The sequence below is a fragment of the Mobula hypostoma genome, chromosome 29 (assembly GCF_963921235.1).
Source record: "Mobula hypostoma chromosome 29, sMobHyp1.1, whole genome shotgun sequence".
Classification (NCBI taxonomy): Eukaryota; Metazoa; Chordata; class Chondrichthyes; order Myliobatiformes; family Myliobatidae; genus Mobula; species Mobula hypostoma.
Genome location: NC_086125.1, coordinates 22,598,630 through 22,623,981, shown reverse-complemented (window position 1 = coordinate 22,623,981; position 25,352 = coordinate 22,598,630). Strand labels below are relative to the sequence as shown.

Below are 25,352 nucleotides of genomic sequence, written 5' to 3'. Positions count from 1 at the left end.
CTCTGTTTCTCTTCCTTTTTCTCTACTGGGAAACTAGAAACTGCCGACACAGGAAAAGGATATATACAATCTGCATGCCAAGTCTGAGGGTAACATCTCTTCCTGAGGTGTTGCTGGCAAACACTGTTCTCCTGTTAGAATAGACAGCCAAAGATTTCTGCAGTTAGGTCTCACCAGCACTCCTGCAGGCAAAAGTGGATTTTCTTCCTGATTGTCAGGAGCATCCACAAAAATAGCTGGGGTACTGGGCACTCCTGAAAATCTGAGTGTTCCAGTCACTCTAACTCCTCCGGTAGAAGGTAAAGTGACTGGTTTAAACTGAGTGTACCACGCAGTTCCTCTTTATTCTCATCACCCTGAACAGGAGAAACTTGCACATTCTCAAAGGCAGCTCTGAATACAGAGAGAATAGATGAAGTTCTCAGAAAGTTCTCTCCCTTTCTTTCTTTGCATGCTCCCATGAGCTTTCTCACAGTGGAAGCGTTTGTTCCCACAAGAATGGCAACTTCACCTTTGACAACTGGATCCGGGAAAACCAACATAAGTGTATCAATAGTCTCAGCTACTGCAATATCTGCTCCTGAATACGCCAGTGTCAACAACAAAAAACCATCATGAGGGTAATCATCAGCATTAAGCTCCCAACCTCAAGGGCACTGATAGGAGCCAACAGTAAATGCATCAAATCCCTTATGAAAAGGATCTGTAGAGTAAAGTAACTTGAGAACCTGTGTCAAGTATGACTCTAGCACAAATACCTTGAATCTGTCTGGAGACATCAGAACTTGGCCCCACTAAGCCTTCAGGAATAATGTTTTGCACCTTAGCATTGCTATTGATACACTGATTGGAACATGTTTGCTCTAGGATGTCAGACTGTTCCTTTACTGGGCCCTTCTGTTGTTTCCCATCTTTTTCTGTTTGATTATCCACTGGTTTACTTTTCGAAGATTTTCCTGTTGCTCACAATCTTGTTTGGAATGTCCACCATTGTAACAGAAAATACCAGTCCTCTCCTCAGTCAAGAAACCCTTTGCAGCAGTGTTCCTCTGCTTTGTGCATTTCAAAGGTGGGTCGGGCTAGACTTAGCAAGCTCACCATATTTCCATCCCCGAGATTCAGGTTTCAAGATTCTTGATTGTACATAAAACGGAGGGTGAAATGTGTCATTTGTGCTAACAACCAGCATACATGAGGTTGTGTTAGGGGCAGCCCACGAGTGTCACCACACATTCCAGTGCCAACATAGCAGGCCCACAATGCTCAGAAGAACAACACAGAACACAAAAAGTAACAAAGCAACAACAGCAAAACCAAGCCTAATTCCTCCCTCCCACCGACGCACATACACAGTCCTTTAACCCCAGGCAGGCCTCGAGCGGACCAGACTTGGGCCTACAGGCACCGGGTTTCTTTCTCCCCAGTGGACTCATGGAGATCTGCAGATCCGGCTCCAGCCAATGGGCCTTGACTTCTGGACTTCTGATTGGACCATCAGACCTCAATCATCAGCATCGATTCCAGGGCACACTGATCACCAAACACCAGGCCTTGACCGCTGAACACCTCTCATGAATCCAGGGGCTCATTCCAGGAGGATATTACAGATGACCTTTTGAGACAACTTGTTCATTTTAGTCAGAAATGTCCCAATGACAAATCGTTTCCTAAATTGCAGCTGCTGTGGAGGAATTTGAATTACAATTGGACCCAGGGTGCTAGGCCCGTGGAGGAGCATCTTTACGTTACTTTATTGTCGTCAAACGATTGATACTAGAGCGTACAATGATCACAGAGATATTTGATTCTGCGCTTCGCGCTCCCTGGAGTACAAATTGATAGTAAATAGTAAAAATTTAAATTATAAATCATAAATAGAAAATAGAAAAGGAAAAGTAAAGTAGTACAAAAAAAAACCAAGAGGCAGGTCCGGATATTTGGAGGATACGGCCCATTTCCAGGTCAGGATCCGTTCAGCAGTCTTATCACAGTTGGAAAGAAGCTGTTCCCAAATCTGGCCGTCCGAATCTTCAAGCTCCTGAGCCTTCTCCCAGAGGGAAGAGTAACAAAAAATCTGTTGGCTGCTTGGGTCGTATCCTTTATTATCCTGGCGGCACTGTTCCGACAGCATGCGGTGTAAAGTAAGTCCAAGGACGGAAGATTGGTTTGTATGATGTGCTGGGCTGTGTTCACGATCTTCTGCAGCTTCTTTCGGTCTTGGACAGGACAACTTCCATACCAGGTTGTGATGCACCCTAGAAGAATGGTTTCTACGGTGCATCTATAAAAATTACTGAGGGTTTTAGGGGACAGGCTAAGTTTCTTTAGCTTTCTCAGGAAGTAAAGGCGCTGGTGTGCCTTCTTGGCAGTGGACTCTGCTTGGTTGGACCAAGTCAGATCATTTGTGATATTGACCCCGAGGAACTTAAAGTTTTTGACCTATTCCACTTACGCACCACCGATGTAAATTGGGTCGTGCAGTCCGCTACTCCTTCTGAAGTCAACAACCAATTCCTTCGTCTTGCTGACATTGAGGGATAGGTTATTGTCTTCGCACCATGCCACCAGGTTCTTAATTTCCTGTCTGTACTCAAACTCATCATTACCCGAGATACGGCCTACAATTGTGGTGTCAAAAGCAAACTTGTATATTGAGTTTGATGGAAACTTGGCTACACAATCATGGGTGTACAGTGAGTACAGCAGGGGTGAGTACACAACCTTGTGGGGCACCGGTGCTCAGAGTGATTGCAGAGGAGAGCTTCTCCCCTATTTTTACAGCCTGGGTCCTGTCTGTGAGGAAGTTGAAGATCCAGCTGCAGATCTGAGTGCTAAGGCCCAGGTTCCAGAGCTTAGGAATTGGTTTATTTGGAATGATGGTATTAAGGGCAGAGCTGTAGTCAATGAAAAGGAGCCTTACACATGTGTCTTTATTCTCCAGGTGTTCTAAGGAGGAATGTAGGGCCAGAGAGATGGCATCTGCCGTTGACCTGTTGCTCGGGTAGACGAATCGCAAAGCATCGAGGTTGACCGGTTGGCTGTGGTTGATGTGTGCCATAACCAATCGCTCGAAGCACTCCATAGCAATTGATGTCAGAGCCACAGGTCGATAGTCCTTCAGGCATGCCACCTTGCTCTTCTCCGGCACTGGGATTATCGTTGCCTTCTTAAAATACGAGGGGACCTTAGACTGAAGCAGGGAGCAGTTGAAGATGTCAGCAAACACTCCAGCAAGCTTGCTTGCACAGGCCTGGAGAACCCGTCCTGGGACGCCATCTGGGCCCGTCGCCTTCCTTGGATTTATGTTCGGGAAGGCCCTTCTGACGTCCTCCTCGGTGATGATGAATCTCGATGCCACTCGGTCCAGTTCATCTGGAGCGAGCGGGACGCTCTTCTTCTGTTCGAATCTTGCGTGGAATACGTTAAGTTCGTCAGGAAGAGAAGCGCCATAGTTATTGATATTCCCAGCCTTTTCTTTGCGCCCTGCCATAGTCTACTGGCATCCCTCTGGTTAGCCTGGGCTTCCAACTTGGCTCGATATTGCCTCTTGGCGTCCTTAATGGCTTTCCGGAGTTCACGCCTGGATTCTGTGAAACGACTGGTATCCCCGGATCCAAGGTTTCCGGTTAGGGAATACCCGGATCATCTTGGGAGACACACAGTCCTCTGTGCATTTCCAGATAAATCCGTGACAGCTGAGGCATACTCATCGAGGTTAGCTGCCGAGTCCTAGAATACTAACCAGTTCACCAATTCAAAGCAGTCACGGAGCACCTCATCCGTTTCCTCCGTCCAACGCGACACCACTTTTGACACCGTGACCTCCCGCTTCAGTTTCTGTTTGTAAGCCGGGAGAAGGAGTACGGCCTGATGGTCTGATTTTCTGAAGTGAGGTTGTGGGTCGCAACGGTAGGCATCCTTGACTGCTGTGTAGCAGTGGTCAAGTATATTCAGGCCTCTAGTGGGGCAAGAAACATGTTGGTATAACTTTGGCAGCGCCTTTCTGAGGTTGGCCTGGTTAAAGCTAGCTGTAATGAGCAAAGCCTCCAGATACCTGGTCTCAAGTTCACTGATGTTGGCATACAGTATGTTCAGAGCACACTCCACGTCCGCCTGGGGGAGAATATAGACCACTGTCAGTTGACCGAGGTGAATTCCCGTGGCAGATAGTAGGGACGACACTTCACCGACAGGTGTTCCAGGTCCAGGCTGCTGGAGCTTATCAGTGCCACTGTGTCCGAGCACCACGCAGTGTTGATCAGTAGGCAGACACCACCTCCCCTTGCCTTGTCTGAAGATGCCGTGCGGTCCATCCGATGGATCGAAAATCTCTCCGGTTGGATGGCACAGTCAGGGGTGGCAGGGGAGAGCCAGGTCTCGGTGAAACAGAACACACAGCAGTTCTGCATCTCCCTGCAGTAGGTGAGTCTCCCTTTAAGATCATCCACCTTGTTCTCTGAGGCTTGCACATTAGCTAGTAGGCATAGGGACCCCGAAGCCCCTCAGCTTTAATCTGACCAGCAGCCCAGCTCTTTTCCCACACTTCCTCGGTAAATAGTGCATCTTTCTAGGTTTCCATTCATGCAGTGTGTTGTTGGCAGCTTTTTGAGGTTGGTGGACACGTCGCGTGGGGATCGATCACCAGGTCACGTCACCGGGCACCCTGGGTCGGGCCGAGTGACGGGGGAGGCTCCGCTACCATTTCCAGCTGCCGGGGGCCCGGGCTGTCGATTGGGTCGGGCCCCGAAGCCGACACTTAATCCCGGAGGGCCGGGCTCCTTGCTGAAACAAGTCCGTTGGTTTAGTCACGGTTGTGGAGGCCTCTGCTCCAGCCGAGCCTCGGGCTCGATTTCCGAGATCGGCGGCAGAGGCCTCACTTCCAGCAGCTGGGGATGGCCACCAACGGGGCTTTACAGAGGTCACTCCGGGGAAGCGTCTGGGGCACCTTGAGGTCTCTGACGTCACTTCTGTGTGGTCGTCTGCTCCGGAGAGGTGCTGGTCAGGGAATGCACCGCGTCTCCAAGCGCTCCGGCACGGTAGCAGGCCGCCGGTCTCCAGGAACGTGGCGGGCCTCGGACCAGGCGTCACTGGTCGGGTCCAGGTGCGGTCCGGAGTTGAAGAAGCAATTCTGGCACAGTGATGTCCAGCTGGGTCAGTAGCTTCGTCAGGGTGTTGTTGATCTTGCTAGGTGTAGCAGATTGTTGGTTTAGAAGGGTTTCTTGGGTATAGGATAGTGTAGAGGGCAGTTTACTCGGGAGAGCACGCGTAGAGTTGCCAGATACTGGTGCCATCTTGAAACTCTAGTAGATGCAGCACTGTGCCTCCCTGATGCTAGATCCAGGGAAATCCATTCAGGAAATAGTTAATAATATGTGATGTAGAGTACAAGGAGCAAAGATTTGAGGGAATCTCCTGTGGGACTCCATACACCATTCACTTTCCAGTCAAGATCTGTCGTTGTCATTTTCATCATCTTCACTCAGAGGGTGGAGTGAGAGTGGAACGAGCTGCCAGTGGAAGTATTGGAAGTGGGTTCAATTTCAGCATTTAACAGAAATTTGAATAAGTACATAGATGGGAGGGGTATGGACGGGTTTGTTCTCGTTGCTGGTCGATGGAGCTAGGCAGAATAACAGTTCAGCACAGACTCGATGGGCAGCAAGGCCTGTTTCTGTCCTGTAGTCCTCTATGACACTATGACTATATCTGTGTTGGTAATATGTGTACCTCTGTTCCTCTCTACAACAGATGTGGATGAATGCCAGGATAAAAATCCGTGCGGAGTGAACATGACCTGTCGCAACTCCTTTGGGTCTTTTTACTGCGTCTGCAAAGCAGGATATCACCAGAAGCAGGGAGACACTCATCAGGCCTGCACAGGTGAAAATAGAGTGATTACTGAGAGCTAAGAATCAAAACAAACAATGCTGGAAACACTACAAAAGTCAGGGAGAATCCGTGCAAAAAAGAATTTGCGTTTCAAAGTGTTAATGAAGAGTTTTAAACTTTGAAACATCAACTCCATTTATCCCTATGCATCCTCTGACAAACCTGCTGAGTTGTATGTGTGTTGTTCTGGATTTCCAGCATCTACAGAACATCTTGTGTCTCTACAAGTTTCTGAGTATCATTGACTGTCAAGGAGACACTTTGGGGTGTGTAGAAGATTGAGGTTGGATGGGTCAGTGTGGGTGTGTGGGGGACCGTAGGGAATGAGGCTGGGTCAGTGTGGAGTCTGTAGGGGACAGTGGGGTAGTGGAAGCTGGGTCAGTGCAATATGTGTTAGAGACAGAAGGATTAAGTAGGTGTTAGTGGGGGTGGAGGCTGAGGCTGGGTCACTGTCGAGTGTGTAGAGAACAGTGATGAGTGAGGCTGGGTCAGTCCTATTTTTTTTTCTGTCTTCTTTTGGGTGTTCCTGTTCACGTGTGCTGTCGTTAGGGGATCAGCAGACCGAGTCCTGGCGTCTGGTGTTGATCCAGAATTCTTGTTCCAATTCCCTTGCTGGGGCATGCTGTTCCTGTTGACCATTTTACTTGCCTGTTAATTGTTTTCTACAAAGGACGTAAACACTTAAGACAAACAGACGTACACTCAAAGACACACAATCATATCATCCATATAATTTTCTTTTTCTTTTCCATTGGCCAGTGGATTCAGGTTCTAATCTCAAGGTCTCAGTTGCCTTTGTTTTAATACGGTCCTTTAATTACCTTCGTTTCAATACCGTCTTTTACTCAGAGCTCTCAGGCCCCTTCTTCCAAAGCCTGTCTTGTTCCGAGTCCGAACTCAGATGGTCACCGGCTGGTATGGGGCAACTCCACTCCCTTCCCCGGTCTGACTTCCACCTTTTAAGCAAGTCTCATGGGTGGTACGCTGGTCCGATGTTGATGACAGGAAAGTTTCTCCGATGGGTTCATTGGGATCCCGTATCATAGGGATCCCATCCTCGTCGCCAGATTTTGTCAGGGAATTTAGTACAGATCAAACAGAACGTAGGCTCGAAGCTAGTTACCGCCTTAATTTGTGAATTAAGGGGAACCTTTCTGCATGTCTCCATCAATACGAGGTTACAATTCAAATTTATGCAGTAAATCTAATCACACAAGGTTAGCCGGTCTCCAGACACTGTTTACACAATTTATACACTATTGGTACCTATACAACCGGTTCCTCTGTGCTCAGGGTACCAAGTAATCATGTTACCGGTCAGACAATTAACACCTATATAATCGGTTCCTCATTGATGATATGATCTATTGTTAGTTAGTACAAAGAAGACAGACTCATTCTATTTTTTTCTCATGCTCTCCCCATGATTCTGCCAACCCCCAGTCCTCAAGCACGTTCCCCCGCAAGAGGGTCATGAGGAGAAGAGAAGGGATAAGAGGAGAGCCAGAGCAGGGAATGGAAAAAAGAGAAGGGGGAGGATGAGAAATTACTGGAAGTTTGAGAATTCAGTGTTTATGCTGTTAGGTAGGAGGCTAACCTGACAGAATATGAGGTGTTGTTCCTCCAACCTGAGAGGGCAGATCACTTCGACATTTAACTGGTTTCATGGCTGTGGCGATGTTTTCAAATTGTCCCTCCCAAACCAACAATGAGGCCCATACCAACATTTCCACATTAGTGTGGCTTGTGCCAACATGACAAGTACAATGCCAACCATGGTGTCAGTTCCTTTGGGTGTCAGTGGGCATGGGCTTGGGCGAGGCATTCACAGTTTTTCTTGGGGTCAAGAAGATGTGGCGTCAAGTCACAGTATGATGTGTCTGGGTCTGATGCTGCTCATTGTGGGAGTACATTAGCTTGGAGTTACAGAGGTCAGTGCTTCCCTGCCTGATTGGTGAACACCAGGAAGGCGGTGGTAGAGTTGGCAGGTGGATGCACAGATCTCTAAAATGCCATTTTCATTCCAGAAGATCCACTTTCCTGTCCTGTCTCTGAGATGCAGAACTGTCAACTGTCGCAGTCCAACCTGGATAATTCAGCCAACTCCCAGCAGGTATGAGAACTCATTCCGTTTCTCCAAGATTCAAACTTAACTTCCATTATCCCTGGATGTGGATCTGTAGGAATGTTTTCTGGTGTTTGCAGTCCTCACTAGATGTATCACTCGCCCTGTGTCTGCCCTTCACCCTCTTCTACATTCCTGTCTTCTCTTCACCCACCAGATTAAACACTGTTCCTCACCCTTTGTGAGAATATTCTGTGTAATTCCAGCTTGCTGATTTTGCATTAGAGCAGTGATACAAGTTCAGAGTGCTCAAGTTACTCTCTAGATGTGGATGTTGGTTGAATGGCAAACATCTGTTGCTCATCTGGATTTATACTAATCCAAGACTCATCCTTTTTTATTCTGATCACAAACAAGAAAAAATCTGCAGATGCTAGAAATCCAAGCAGTGCACACAAAATGCTGGAGGAACTCAGCAGGTCAGGCAGCATCTATGGAACAGAGTTCAGTTGACATTTCAGGCCGAGACCCTTCAGCAGGACTGGAGAAAAAGGAGGAAGAGTCAGAGTAAAAGAGTGGGGGTGGGGAAGGAAAAACCCAAGGTGCGGTGGAGGGGTGAATTAAAGAGTTGGGAAGCTGATTGATGAAAGAGATACAGGGCTAGAGAAGGGGGAATCTAATAGGAGAGGACAGAAGGCCATGGAAGAATGAAAAGGGGAAGGAGCACTGGAGGGAGGTGATGGCCAGGCAAGGAGAAAAGGTGAGAGAGGGAAATCAGAATGGGGAATAGAGAAGGTGGGGTGGAGGTGTCATTACTGGAAGTTTGAGAAATCGATGTTGGATGCTACTCAGATGGAATATAACCTTCAACCTGAGTGTGGCCCTGTCATGTCAGTAGAGGAGGCCATGGATGGACATGTCAGAATGGGAATGGGAAGTGGAATTAAAATGGAAAGCGGCCACTGGGAGATCCCTCTTTTTCTGGCAGACGGAGCATAGATGCTTGGCGAAGTGGCCTCCCAATCTACATTGGGTCTCACTGGTATACAAGAGGCCACACTGAGAGCGCCAGATACAGTAGATGACCCCAGCAAACTCATGGGTGAATTGTCACCTCAGCTGGAAGGACTTTTGGGGCCCTGGATGGTAGTGAAGGAGAGGTGTAGGGGCAGGTGTGGCACGTGTTCCACTTGGAAGGATAAGTACCGAAGTCAGATCAGTGGGGAGGGACAAATGGACAAGGGAGTCGCATAAGGAGTGATCCCTGCGGAGAGCAGAAAGTGGGGGAAACGGAAAGATGTGTTTGGTGGTGGAACGCCGTTGGAGATGGCAGAATTTACAGAGTATTATGTGCTGGACGCGGAGGCTGGTGGGATGGTAGTTAAGGACATAAGGAGCCCTATCCTTAGTGGATGGGGTGAGGACAGACATGTGCGAAATGGAAGGGATGAGGTTGAGGGCAGCGTTGATGGTGGAGGAAGGGAAGACCTTTTCTTTGAAAAAGGAGGATATCTGTTTCATTCTGGAATAAAAAGCCTCATCCTGAGAGCAGAAGCGGTAGACAGAGGAATTGAGAGGATGGCACTTTTAGAAGTAACGGGGTGCGAAGAGTTATAAGCAAGGTAGCTGTGAGAGGCAGTGCGTTTGTAATAGACATCAGTGGATGAACTGTCTCCAGAGACAAGGACAGAGAGATCGAGAAAGGGGAGGGAAGTGTCGGAAATGGACCAGGTAAATTTGAAGGCGGGTTCTAAGTTGGAGGCAAAGTTGATGAAGTCGACAAGCTTGGCATGGGTACAGGAAGCAGCACCAATGCAGTCATCAGTGCAGTTTAGGAAAGGTGGGGAAGTGACACTAGTGTAGACTTGGAACACTGAGGCAGCTCAGCAGAACAGCCAATATAGTTGCTGTCTCAAACACCTGGTGTCCTGGGTTCAATACAGATCACCAGTACTGTCAGTGTGGAGTTTGCACAATTTCTGTGTGACCCTGTTGACTCTCTGAGGTGCTCCATTTTTCTCCCACATCCCAAAGATGTGCAATTTGATACATTAATTACCGGCTATAAATTGCCCCCAGTGTGCCGTTGAAGGGAAGCATGTAGGGAATATTGCTGGATCTGGAAAGTGGAACAGTACTGCAGAGAAACAGGCCTTTCACCCTGCAGTGTTGTGCTGAACTTATTAAACTGGTAATTAAACACCAAACTAAACTAATCTGTTCTGCCTATACAACGTCCATATCCATGATTCTCTGCAAGTTCCTGTCCTTATCTAAGAGCCTCTTATATGTCTTTATCATAGTGTAAAGAGAATATAAAAGAATGAGTTTAACATTAGCATCAATGGGCGTTTGAGGGTCAGCATCCACTCAGTGGGCTGAAGGGCCTGTTTTCATGCTGTCTGAATTTATGACGAAATTTCAACTTGATCAGCTGATCATTGGTCCATGCCTGTGGATTGTTTGGCCAAGATCTGTACCACAGTTCTGCCAGACCGTATAAAGCATGTTGGAATGCTCTGAGACTGTGAAGGGCATTGGATAAAGGATATTTTAGGCCATTCCTTCCTGCTTTTCCATGCTCAGAAGTGTCCTTTTATTGAACCCGTGACCTCCAGTAAGAGTTGCCATCGGAAACTGTGTTAGAGTCACCTGAGAAGCAGAGTGTCAGAGGCTTCATTTTCAGACATTTTTTTTCAGATTGCTTGTTACTCTTGATTATTTCTCTGTTTGGTTGTCCTAGTACATTTAACTGTTGTCTTGTTCCTCTGCCCAGTTAAACTCTGCAGAAGACGTGCTGAATTTAGCTGATTGCTACCGTGATAAAATCTGTCAGAATTTCAGTGTGACAAACGATACCGAGGTAAGGAATTAGAAGCCCAACAATTTTATCCTGGGCTAAAAGTGGTGTGTTCCTGAGGTAGAGAGAGTAAAGAGGGTATTTACAAGGATATAGTCAGGAGGATTTTGACTGAGGAATGATTGTTAAAGTTGGCTTTCTTGTAGAAGAGAGCACTGAGGATATATAAAGGTCTGTTCACCTATCCAGAAACATCAGTAACAATGGACAAGAAGTATTTGGAAGAAAGTTGGGAAAGAAGTTGAACAGGTATTTTCTTCCAGGGCAGAAATGCCAAATACTGTAGGTCATACATTTAAGGTGAGAGTGGGGAAGTGTAAAATAGATACAGTATGCGAGACAGGTTTTTACACAGAGTGTTGGATGTCAGGAACAGGCTGCCAGACGTAATGGTGAGAATAGTGGTGTTTTACACACTGTTCAATAAACATGTGAAGTTTCAGGGAATGAAGGGATATAGATCATGTGGATACAGAAGAGACTTCATTTTAATTTGGCATCATGTTCGGCACAGATATTGTGGGCAGAATGGCCTGCTCCTGCACTGTACTGTGCTATGATCTGTGTATTATGGAAAACAGAGCTAGAGAGGAGCAGATGTGAAGGGAGGGAGTATGGAGTGTGGAGGAGGTAGGGAGGTACAGAACTAGTGGGCAGAATCTGAAAGTTAGAGCCATGCCTTTCAAGAGTGAAATTTGAAAAGACTTGTACACTCAGATGTTGGTGGATACTCAGAACACTCCTCAGTGACCCACCAATGCTGGATCAAAGATTGATTCAAAACCCAAGATGGATGGATTTTGTTAACTGAAGGTAGTAATGGGGTGGGGGAATTGTCACCAGATGGAGTTAGGTTACGTGGGTTTTACGGAATGGTGGAATGTTCTTACAGCACTTTTCTCATTGATTCATAGGAAATTCACAACACAACATTGCTCTTGCCCACACAGTGTCTGCACTAGGATGGTTACCAGAGGATGAAGGAAAAGGCAAAGGGAGTCAAAAACAGTTTGGGAAAGGGGAGTTGTAATCGAAGTGGGAGTGAAAAAGTAGGTGGAGAAAGATTCAACAATTAGTACAGACGGAATAAAAACAGGAAGGAATACAAATCCTTCCATAAAGAAGAGAACTTTCAATAGCCCCAGGAAAATCAACAGTCATGGAATACTAATAGAACTGCCAATGTTCAAAGTAAGGTTATTATCAAAGAACATATACATCACCATATACAACACTGAGATTCATTTCCTTGAAACCATTCACTGGAAAATAAAGAAATACTTTAGAAATTATTAAGAACTATAAATACCAAAGGGTGACAAATGACCATTGTGTAAAGGAAATAAATTATGTAAATAATGAAAACTGTAAATAAATAATACTGAGTTGTAGAGTCCTTGAAAGAGAGTCTGTTGGTTGTGGAGTCAGTTCAGTGTTGAGAATCACAGAATCACTGACGTCATGAAATCTGTTGTTTTGAGCAGTTGTACAATCTAAGACATAACAAATTATTATAATAATTTGATGGTCTTCATTTTTAATGGGCTCTATTGGGTTTCTTTGTTTTGCGGCTGCCTGTGAGGAAATTAATCTTAAGGTTGTATATAGTATATTATAAGCACTTTGAACTTTGAACTTTAAAATTACGACAAATAAACAGTGCAAAAGTGGAATAGTGAGGGTCACAGACCATTCAGAAATCTGATGGTGTGGGGAAGAAGCTGTTCCTGAAATGTTGAGCGTGCATCTTTAGGCTTCTCTACCTCCTTGATGGTAGTTATGAGAAGAGAGCATGTCCTGGTGGCGATGGTCCTGAATGATGGATGCTGCATTCCTGAGGCACTACCTTTTGAAGATATCCTCAGTGGTGGGGAGGGTTGTACCATGATAGGTCTGGCAGAGTATACAACCCTTTTCAGTCTCTTTCAATCCTGTTTTCAGAGCTTCCATTCCAGGCTGTACTGCAAACAGGCGGAATTCATTGCATAAATCTGCTGGAAGGTTTGATGTCATCTCAAACTCCTAATGAAGTATAGCCACCAATGTGCTTTCATGATCACATTAATGTGTTGGGCCCAGAATAGAATCTCTAAGATGCCGACACCCAGGAACGTGAAGTTTCTCACTCTTTCCACCGCTTGTCGCTACTAAAGTAGAACATGCTGGAAATCTCAGCCAGTCTGGCAGTATCGATGGAAAGAGAGACCAGTCAACATTTTGCATCAGTCACCCTTCCGCAGAACTGGGGAAACAGCAAATGTAAATTGCTGGACTCTGCAGGTCAGCCAGCATCTGTGGAGAGGGAAACAGAATTAATGTTCTTGCTCAATGATCCTTCATTGGAAAACCATTATTTTCCATTTTTTTAGATATCCAGCATCTGTAGTATTTTGCTTCTCAGTTTATTAAGTGTTCCTTTTCATCTCTAGGATTTGACGACATTTGTAAACGATGTTCTTAATAGTTCGCGGCTGGATAGCATAAAGACCACTCAAAGGCTGAAGGTGGCAAAGGCCACAATGGACCTCTTGGAGAACATGGCAATGGTGATTGCTCTGCAACAAAACACTTCAATCCCAAAGACCATAGAAACAAGCTCTTTTGGTAAAGTATTGTACACCGAAAACATTGACCACTGGAGCAAAGGTCCTCATTGCTAGTTATCGAGTCTGTGAAACTGGTTTCAAGTTAAGGGAAGAAACTGTGGAGATTACTTTCTCAATAATCAGCTGGTTTTGAAAAATGATTAACATGTTGGCTCTTGATAGAAATCTTTGTTTATTATTTCTAAAGCTTAAAAATCAACCAAGCTACAGGAAATTTGGAAGAAAGAAAAATGCTGGAAGTAGTCAGTAGTTCAGGCTGCATTTCTGGAAAGATAAATAGTTAATGTTTCATGCTAAAGCGGTTAACTATTTTTCATTCTAATGTTTCTGCCTGACCTGGTGAATTTACCAACATTTTCTGCTTTTATTTCTGATTTTATGAGGTTGCTGTGGAAGGCTGTGCTGAAACATGCCACATCACTGATTGTGAGTGTCCACTCTCATATGATGCACATGTTACCCTCCCTCACTGCTGTCTGTTGAGTACGATGTCAAGGCTCCCATCCAGTGCAGAACTGAGGGGATGCCACACTCTCAGAGGTGCCTCATTTTGTATGGGACATTCTGTCATTTGTTCTGTTGGTGGGAATACAGGACACTATATCATAGAAGGCCAGGAGAATTATACCAAATATCCCGGACAAGGTTATCCACAAACTCTCATTCACATTGTATAATGAGCTATTTAATTTCTTTGTGACCTCACTGTCCGCAAACAAACTACTCCAAAGTATTCACCAACAGTGTATTATCATAGAAACGTTGTGCAGAAGGCCTTCTACCCACTGAACCCAGGGACATTAAAGTCTGATCGTCTCCTGTTTCTCGATAGCCCTATAATTATTTTCTCTCCAACACTCCATGTGTTTCCCCATTTGAAAGCTCATGATGAAACAGTTCCACTTCCCATCCGTGCAGTGAGTTCTGAGACCACTTACTGTGTGGAAAGGGTTTCTCTCCTGGTACCCCTGGTTCAACAGTAGTCACCTTTAAATCTCTGGTTGTTGGTTCTCCATCCCTCTTCAATGGAAGACCATTCTCTTCATTAACACTGCCCAAACCATTGACAATCTTGAAGATTTTTATCAAATTATCTCTCAACCTTCACTGCTAACGAAGAACAATGCCACATTCTCTGGTCTGTCAATGGATCTGATGTTCCTCATTGACTGCATCTTCCTGCTCTATCTTCTCTGCAATCCCGCTAAGCATGGTAACCAAATATAAAGTAGTTCAATCATCCTTTATAGAAGTTCCACCATACTTCAAAAATAACATCTAGAAGGATGTTTTAAAGTTAAGAAAAAGACTGAAGTCATGAAACTTCAGTGTAGGTTCTATGCTCGTGATATGGGAGCAGGAATCCTCACTATCGCTGGTAAGGAGTTAAGATCACTGTCTGTGCCAAGGATGAGAAGTGCTGGTAAGATATTAGACCTGGTGAGGTAATATATTTGAGCCAGAATTTATCATTTTACCTGCTTTTGATTACTGCCACCAGACAGTGAAGACCATGCATGAGTATTTTCTCTCAGTTCTGTGGGAACTGAGACTAATTGTTTTCTTACTACAGTAAGCTAACTCAGCCCAAGAAAGCCCAGTTGCAAATTGTATCCATCAGATGGGATTCTCAGAAAGCCTGAACAAGGCTTTGTAGGGAAGTATTGTTCATATAAGTAGAGGTAGAGAGGGAGGAAATAAACTGAGAACATCTTTTTTGCCAATGAATGCTTCACCTTACTTTAACTTTCCTCATAGTTCTTCAGGTCAAGGTGCCTGAAAGGAACAATTCGAGTGCAGACCAAACGGTGAAATTGGAAACTCGGAATAATTCCTTCGAGATTTACTGGAGAACCATTGCTGGAGAAAATAACACTGGTAAATTTTCTGTCTCTTTCCCATGCTTGTGTACATGGTATAAGAATGAGTTTGGCCAATGATTTACAGACTCATTCACAGGGGATGTTCTACCTTGCCCAAGTTGTTGACTGAACTATTACTCTGTGGGATCAGTCTGTGTTCCCCTACATCAAATTATGCTGCTGTGTTTGGTCTTATTGTGTAATCCTCAGTGAAGACAATTCTGCCTTGAGTAGAAACCAAATATAGTTTAGAATGAGCAGTGTTTGGCCACTGTTTTTAATCCATGTGTAATCAACATTAAGATCCAATCAAACTCTGTATTAATCTGAGAGACCTCAGTATGTAGTTTGCAGACCGACAGATATTTGCTAAGTTCAAGATATCCGCTCATCTGATCATGGAGTAGGTCAACATGACGCTCAGTAAAATGAATGTGGGAATGAAATGGTTAACATATGAGTAGGGTTGATAGCCCTGGACCTGTACTCACTGGAATTTAGAAGAGTGAGAGTGGATCTCACTGAAACATATTAGATATTCAAAGGCCTCCCCATGACTGTGTGGCTAGGCACAGCTCAAATTCCGTCTCTAAATTTGCTGACAACACAACTATTGTTGTCAGAATTTCAGATGAAGATGAGATAGATCAGCTGGTTGAGAGGTGTCACAACAACAACCCTACACTCAACATCAGTAAAGCCAAGGAACTGATTGTGGATTTCAGGAAGGGGAAGTCGAGGAAACACACATCCTCATCGGGGAGTCAGTAGTTGAAAGTGTAAACAGTTTCAAGTACCTGGGTGTCAATATCTTTGAAGGTCTGTCCTGAGCCCTACATATAAATGCAATTACAAAGAATGCATGACAGCAGCTATGTGTCATTCAGAGTTTGAGGAGAATTGGTATGTCACCAAAGACCCACGCAAATTTTTACAGATGTACTGTGGAAAGCATTCTAACTGGTTGCATCACCATTGAGTACAGAGCAACCACTGTACTGAATCAGAAAAAGCTGCAGAAAGTTATAAACTCAGCCAGCTCCATCATGGGCAGTAACCTCCCAATCATCGCGGATACCTTCAAAAGGCGATTCCTCCAAAAGGCAGCAACTGTCTTTAACGACCCCCATCTCCCATGACATGCTCTCTTCTCATTGCTGCCATTAATGAAAGAGAAACAGATGCCTGAAGACACACTCTCAGCCTGTCAGAAACAGCTTCTTCCTCTCTGCCATCAGATTACTGAATGGACGATGAAACCATGAACACTGCCTCACTCTGTTTCTTTCTGCTTCCTTTATGCACTACTTCTTTAATTTAATTTTCTTTATATATATGACTTACTGTAATTTAAATGTTCATTATTATTATTATTTTTAAAGCGTGTCGTGCCAGACATTCAGCCAATCTTGTCTGGCACATGGTGTCAGGATTAACCGGCTCACGTTATGAACGTTCCTGACTCGACCCTTGTATATTTTTTATGAGGCCGAGTGGCTAGCTCGACACTCAACCCGGCACGGATGGAAAGCATGCAGGTGGGTTTCCTTGCCTGGATTCGAACTCGGGAACCTTCGCTCCGGAGTCTGGCGCTGATCTCTCTGTGCCACCAGCCGGCCATTATTATTATTATTATTATTATTATTATTATGATTATGTGTCGCAATGTACTAATGGCCCAAAACAACAAATTGATTGGCTTAATTCTGCAGCTTTGTTGTATGGTCTAATCTCCTTTCCCAGAAACGCACCATTTTCTGTGGATCTCCAGATTTTGAACCATCCACAAGACACAGGTCAGGAATGCGATAAATTTTCACTAACCTGGAAGAGTATAGCTTAACCAACACAAATTAACTTAACACCATCCACGATAAAGCGCCCACATGATGATCTCCTTGTCCATCCCCATTGAGAGTTGATTTTGATACTCAAAGACTTACAAAGCGCTACTGCAATGGGTGTGTTTTGTGTTGACCTGCCTTTATATCCAGTTGCTGGAGTGTTTCAGTGATGTTTCTTCACATTCACCAAAGGCTGATCTATTATCTCCACAGAGTTTCAGGCCGTTTCCTTTATTGTATTCAAAGACTTGGAATCCCTGCTGAACCAAGTGATTGAAGACGGCCGTCCATCTCAGAACTATGTCTCATTAAACTCCAAGGTGATAGCCGCCACCATCAGCAACAAAGCCGTCAGCTCTAATCTGAAGGAAAAGTTCAATTTGACTCTGCAACTCAACCAGGTTTGTAGATACAACCTGTGATGTTCCCCAATTGAAAAGGAACTCTCTGCTAAAATGCAAAATGGGAGGTTGAATAGGTGCTGATCCTGGGCTTAGGTATAACATTTCCATGGAAACTGGGTTTGGGCCATTTCAGGCCAGTTTATGGTGGCCTTTCCAGTCACCATTACTCAGTGGGGCCTGATAGAGGAAGTGAAGATCCCTCATCTGAGAGAGACGGGGGATTGTTTAGAGACTAGTGGTGAGACACAGAGGAGGAGGAGTCCCTTGCTGTCATTTCTCAGGTCATTGAGTAACTGGTTACAAAGTACAACCACTATTTCACTGAAAGGAAAATACCCATTACTGCATTACTGTAATTACCCATTCAGCCATCGAGTTTGCACAGTAGCAGAGTGGTTGACATAACGCTTTACAGTGCCAGCAATAAGACCTGCCAGTGTCTGTGAGAAGTTTGTACTTTCTCTTCGTGACCACAAGGGTTTCATCAAAGACTGTGTTGGTCTTTGATGCATATGATACATTTCACTGTACGTTTCAAAGGTTTGATGTTAATGTGGCAAATAAAGGTAACCTTTTCTAAAATTATTACCTGCACTTGAAAAGTTTGATGAGATATTCTGGGAGTTCCATTTTCAATTTACATTGTCTCCCCCTCTGCAAGTTGATGTCATGGGACAATGTAGATGGAGCTTCGCTCTGTTTCTAACCAGTGTCTCCTGTCCTGGGGCTGTTTGATGGAACAGTGTCATGGGATTGGTTAGAATGATATTCCATCTTTTGTGTTAAGTGCAATTCTGTGACTTGTTTCCCACCTACAGGAGATAATTCTGTTTGCTGTATCTATGGGATTAGGGCGTACCTAACAATTTCTGCCTTTGTACTACTTTGGGATTTGTAAATACTTAACTTGTTATTAGAATGTTTTCAATAATGGTTAAAATAATTTATCCTTACCTGGAAACAGGAAAAGGACGTCGGTGAAGAGCCAGAATGTGTCTATTGGAGTAATACCGAAAAGAACAGTGTCTGGAAATCTGATGGTTGTGAACGGATCGATTCCAATCAGACCCATGTAACCTGCCAGTGTAACCACCTGACAAGCTTTGCTATTTTAATGGCTCCAGTTAAGATTGAGGTAAGAGATCATTCAATAGAAAAATACGTAGTCAGATAAAAAGGGGGGAATGAAGAGAGTCAGATTGAAAGAGACACAAACACAGAAACAGACCCTTCAGCCCACATTCTCCATGCTGACCATTAAAGGTCATCTACATTAAAATTTGTTCTGTAGCTTTCTATATATTGGTGATACAAATCCTCCTCTGGATGTCACTGAAATGTGGTGATGCACCTGCCTGTGCCACCCCCTCAAGGCAGTGTGTCCCATTGGGTGAAACAATCCTTCCACAAATCCCTTCAAAATCCATACCCCTTGCACTCAACCTCTACTGTCTGCATTTTGACACTTCTGCTATGGTGTAAATTTTCCCAGTACCTATTCATTCTGTGCTCCGTTAGCATACTCTGCTCCAAGAAAAACAAAACAATGATACCATGCGAATCAAAAGGGTGGTTCAGAAGGCATATGGTGTGTTGGCCTTCCTTAGTCGGATGGGCTTGGGGGAGGTTGAGTTCAAGAACCACAAAGGAATATTCCAACTCAATATAACTATGGGTTAGATCGCTGTCAGAGCACTGTGTTCAGTTCTGTTTGCCTCACTATAAGAATGATGTGGAAGATTTAGAGAGGCTTCAGAGGGGATTTACGATTGGAAAGCATGTCTTATGAGGAAGGGTTGGGTGAGCTAGGGCTTTGTGAATCACCTCTTCACTCTCTCCACTGATATTTTTCATGACAACTTCCCATAGTGCAGAGGGAGACAGGAAACCGCCAAATGTTGGCAGGAGGCTTGTAAGAGAAGGAGTCCCTCTGTCACCATTTCTCAGGAAATTATGTAGCCACAGTTTCAGAGAACAAGTCAGCAGCTCATTCAGCAGTACTCCAGCTGTGGTCTAAACAACGTTGCTTAATGTTTTGCATTTCCTGCCTCTACTGTACTTATATTTTATTCCCTGACTAATGCAGGGAAATAACCGATGTCTTCTTTACTGCCTTAGCAACCTTTATTTCCACCTTAAGGAATACATTGACCTGTACACACTGTTCCTCCACACACCAGGTCCTCACCATCCATACTGTAATTCCTACCCTTATTACAGATACACGGGGGGGGGGGGGCACAGACACTGCTCAACCCGCTGAGTTCCTCCAACAGATCAATTATTGCTCCGACCTTTATTAGTTGTGCCAAGGTTATGGTACAGTATTAGTTATGGGTGGCACTGTATCAATCCTACTTTTATTGGTTGTGCCAAGGATACAGTACGGTATTAGATGTGGACAGCATGGTAGCATAGTGGTGAGCACAATCGCTTTGTACCACCAGTGATCACCAGTTGTGGTTTGATTCCCACCACTGCCTGTAAGGAGTTTGTACTTTCTCCCCGTGACCACGTGAGTTTCCTCCAGGTGCCCCGATTACCTCCCACATTGCGATGACGTACAGTCTGGGTTCGGTTTAGTGAGTTGTGGACATGCTATATTAGTGCTGGAAGTGTGGTAGCATTTATCGGCTGCTCCCAGCATGATCCTCGGTCTGGGTTGGTTATCAACATAAAATGATGCATTTCACAACATGTTTTGATGTTTCGATCTACATGTGACGAATAAATCCAATCCTGTTTTAAGTTTAGAGAGTAAGGGGTCAGAATCAGAGATCCCAAACTGTCAGGATCTAGTAATCTATAGTGAAGGAACTACTGATAAGTGGTGGAGGGGTGTATTGATGGGTTGGATAAAGAGGAGAGGGAGGACCCATGTGTAGAACAGAATTACCAACACAGGACTGTAAGGGCTGGACATCCCATGAGTGTAAACTTGCAGTAACTCTGTCTAATGCTGTCCCTGGTGACTCTATCACAGTAACTCTGTCTAATGCTGACCCTGGAGATTCTATCACAGTAACTCTGTCCCTGGAGACTCTATCACAGTAACTCTGTCTAATGCTGACCCTGGAGATTCTATCACAGTAACTCTGTCCCTAGAGACTCTTATCACAGTAACTCTGTCCCTGGAGACTCTATCACAGCCTATTCCTGAACGTGGTTCCCCACTTTGTGCTTGCAGACTGACGACAGGCACTTGGAGGTGATCACCTACATCGGCCTCATCATCTCCCTGCTCTGCCTCGCAGCCTCCATCGCCGTATTTGTCAACTTCAAATCCATCCAGAATGCTCACACCAATCTCCACAAGCACCTGAGTATCACCCTCTTCCTGGCACAGTTCATCTTTCTGATCGGAATGCGGATTAAACAGCCGGTAAGAAAACCAAATTCCCGCCTCTAATTCTCAGATGGCTTATGAATGTGCAGTTGGTCAATTTCTGCAGCAAAACCAGACTAAGCGTGGCTGTAGTGGTATCTCAGCCCCTGCTCTCCCACCACTCTCCTCTGGTGTCCACTCCTTCCATTGGCTCATTATGACCAGCGTGCCATCCCTTTAATCAGATCCTCATTGCAATGGTAGGCAAAGCCTCCGAGCATTGGAGACTCACCCCTACCCCATGGTCTTGTCACCACAAAACGTTGCCCTTTCCCTCCCTCTGCCCTCCTGCCCAGTGACCTCACGGGACACTCCAAACCTCCTCATTCACATTCACCCTAGGGTGCAGTGGATTAGCCCTGTCACTGAGTTTCCCGGTCACTGGAGAATGAGTGGCATCAGCACACTTTGCAGATCTGGAGCTGCAACGAGGTATTTTGTAAAAGGTACCAAAGTTGTTCTCAGTTTATGGACTCACAAGAGTTTGGAAACACTGGAAATCTGGAGCAAATCACAAAGGAGCTGGAGGAACAGAGGAGATCAGGCAATGAGAAACGTCTAATGTCCGTGTCCCTTCATAGATACCTACTGACCCTTGGAGTTCCTCCATCTCCTTTGTGCATTATTCTAATTTTATCACTAAATTACTACTCATTAATCAATCTTTGGTGTTTATCACCACCGTGTTCTTTCTGTTTGCAGATTATCTCTTCCACTGTGTACAGGTGGTTGTGTACTGATTTATGTCAAGAGTCTCTGTGTTAGTGTCTCCGAGTTACACACACAAAACGCTGGAGAAACTCAGTGGGTCAGCCAGCATCTATGAAGGGGAATAAACAGTTGAGATTTCAGGCTGAGACCCTTCATCAGGATTGGACAGGAAGGTGGCAGAAGTCAGAATCAGAGGGCGAAGAGAGGGGAAGGAATACAAGCTGACAGCTGATAGGTGAGATGAGGTGAGGGGGAAGGAGTGTGGGTGGGTGGGGGGTTGAATACAGCAGCCGGGATGTGAGAGGTGAAGAAGTTAAAGGGCTGAAGAAAGAGGAATCTATCAGACGGGAACATGGAGCAGGGGAGAAAGGGAAGGATGGGAACCAGGGGGAAGTGGTGGGCAGGAGAAAAGAAAAGGTAAGAGGGGAGCTGGAAAAAGTTGTGTTTCTCTCTGTGTTCCAGTTCCAATGTCAGTCTGTTTCTGACTCTGTGTTTTTCTCTGTGTCCATGTGAATGTCTTTAATTGTGGTTATCTCTCTCTGTTTCTTTCCACGTGTGTAACCGTCTGTGTGTCTCTGACCCGTCTCTGCATGTTCCTGCCTGCATCCCTGTCTCTGATTCCCCTCTGCTTTTGCCCCGAGTTGCCCACTATCCACTGTGTTGCCTCTTTCTTTAGGTTGTGTGCGCCCTGATTGCCGGGTGTCTGCATTACCTCTTCCTCGCTGTCTTCATCTGGATGTTCCTGGACAGTCTGCAGCTTTTCATCATGTCCAGAAACCTGACAGTCACCAATTCCACTCGCACACATATCATCAAACAAAGATACCTGTATGTTTCTGCTTATGGTGTTCCTGCTATGATAGTCATTATCTCAGCGGCAATATACCCCGGAGGCTATGGAACAGAAACCGCGTGAGTACTAAATGATAAGGAAATGTGATAGAGTGATACAACTGACTGTGACGCAGAAAGAGGCCATTTGGTCCATCAGGTCCATGCTAGCTTCCTGCAGACTTAGCCCATCAGTCCCATTGGCCTCTCCTTATCTCCCTCTACCCCTGAACCTTATCCTCCCACACATGGCCATCAACTCCCCTTTGATGCTTTCTCCACCCACCCACAACAAGGGGTAATTTACTGTCAATAACACACCGTTGGGATGTGGGATCAAACCGGAGCTCTAAGGGAAATCCTGGCACGGTGATGGAGACAACATGCAAACTCCACTTGGACAACAACCAAGGTCAGGATTGACCCGGGTCCCTGGAGGCAGCGGCGCAATTGGCTGCACCACTGCCCTAACGCAGGACGTGATCTGAGTCCTGTACCAGCTCTGAGAGCAAAGCATAAAATTCACCCGATATCCTGCATCTGAAACCTTGATAATATTGTATTAAATATTCTCCAGGTGGAGACTGCATGGAGAGGTGTAGGAAGCTGTGGTGAAACTTGTGAAAAGGAAAAGACTTGTGAGGGTTATTGTGGGTACTGTCTGAGTTGCTCCCGGGTACTGGAAAGGGTTTGAATTCACCCGTTGACAGATCCTGTCCCAACTGATCTCAGCTGCTGTACCACTGAGAAGTGTGAGATTGGCCAAGGGCCAGAGGAGAATCCTCAGAAGGCATAGGGGCAACAGAAGTCTACCAATCAACCATGACTGGAACCCATTTCCCTAGTCGTGGTCCACAGCTCTTTACACCCTAGTCCAACACCCACTTCGGCAGCCTGTTGACCTGTGATCAAAGGGGAGAGTTCGCAGTGACCTGATATCCTACTGATCTCTATCCAGGGACCTGCAGAAGTGAGTCTGACTGAGATCCCAGCATCACAGAACATTGCAGAGCTAGTCGGCTAATTTCCTCATCTTCTTCTGGGATTGACCACAATGAGTGAGGCAAACAAGGCTTCTGTTGAAACACCAATTGCCTGATGCTGTGAGACTTGGTCACTATCAACCCCAGTCTCTGCATGTGGAGCAGGGAGGGAGACGGGGTGATACCCCTCCCCGTCCTTCTCAAGTGACTCTGCCCTCCCAGTTTTACAGCAGATGCCCAACTCTGGATGGAGGTTGAGTTCCAATGCAGAGCTGAGTGGGAGTCACTTTGTCACTGGTGCTGTCATTAGAGGAGAAATCAGAGCCAAGTCCTGTCTGTAGTTTCAGACTTACAGAACTTATCCCAGAAAACTATATCAAAGAAGAGCACAGGCCATTTTTCCCCACATTCAGGCCAACATCCCTTAACCACTGGCATTGATTGGTCATCAGTGCACTGTTATTGTTTGGGATCTTGTCATTCAGAAATTGGTTGCTGCTTTCCTGCACTGTCGATCCGCTGACGTTCTCAATGTATTTCACAAGCTGACTGCCACCCAGTGACGAAACTCTTCCATCCTCACAGCTGTTGGCTGAAGCACGAGTCGGGGTTTAACTGGAGTTTCCAAGGCCTGGTCTGTTTCGTGATTCTGGTAAGCTTCCTGTTACTCTCTGCACTGCAACCGTTCCAGACCGGGGTTATCCAAAAGCTCAGTGGGGAAGGATCACAGTCAGGGGTGGTGCCTCTGCTGAGGGGCTGTGTCCAGTGTCACAACCCCTCACGAATCACTCATGGACTGTGAGAAGCATCGGTGTCCTCTCAATGTTAATGTGTCTGACACTCAGTGTGGTCAGCACATTTGATAACTGAAGAAATATCAGTGAACCTGCCCCTCAGGTGTGTGTGTCAATTGCACCTCTGACCTAGGGGCTGGCCTTTGACCTCTGATCTGTTGCTTTCACTCCGAACCCTGAGCCACTGCCCACATCAACCCCAACCCTGTGTTATCCTGAACCCCAGCCACCAGCCACTGACCAATGCAAAGGATGCAACCAGCCTGCACATCCTGAGTAGCTTCCTCCATCATTCCCCACCCCGCCTCCCCAGACCCTCTCTGAGTCGTGTGTGCACTGGGCCCAGTGATAATGGAATCCTTATGGTGGCTTTCATCCCTTTGAGACATTGGCACATTTGCAGATTAGGTACCACTTCACACCAAGTGTTGGGACAGTTTGTAAAATGCTTCACACTTTGGAGTTTATGAAACATTTTGATCAAAAAGCAAGTTCCTGTTGTTTCAGTATGGTATCTCTTTCCACCATCTTCATCGTCCTATAATTTGTCACTGAGTAGGGTGGGCCTAGGTTTGGGTTTGGTTGTATCCGTCTGCATAATTAAAAGGAGCAGCAAGGAGGAATAGGCAGGTTGAGGGGCACCGGGTCTTTGATTCAGGGCAGGATGGAGGAAAGAAGCAGAGAAACTGGGGGCCTGCTTCCCAATCTTCTGAGCTGGAATTCCCAGCTGACAAATCCCACTGACTCAGCATAGTGGTGAATGGTGAACAATTCCCAGTTAATTCCTCTCCTTGGTTTCCCAGTTAATCCCAATGCATCCAGTTCCTGTGGAAAATTGCATCCCCTGAGTCACAACTGGAAGAATGTTGGTTTTCCAAAATGTATGAGTGGAGAGTTTGAGGGGGAGACAAGGGGGACAAGCAGAATTTTAGATAAATCAAGAGAGATTGTCATGGGCAAAACCAACAAACATTGGGGAGTAAGTGTGAGTGGCAGTGAGAGAGAATGGAAAATGGGAGGGGTGAATTCACTGTGGAATTTGGAGGATCCATTCTGCCTTTCTACATGAAACTCACTCTTCCTCTCTCTCACCCTCTTTTACTCTTCCCTCTATCATT

The 25,352-nt window shown here is 45.5% G+C and overlaps 1 pseudogene; it reads left to right on the top strand.

Moving 5' to 3' along the window:
* Positions 1 to 25,352, top strand: part of LOC134339352 (adhesion G protein-coupled receptor E2-like) — a 202,790-nt pseudogene that overhangs the window by 162,994 nt on the left and 14,444 nt on the right.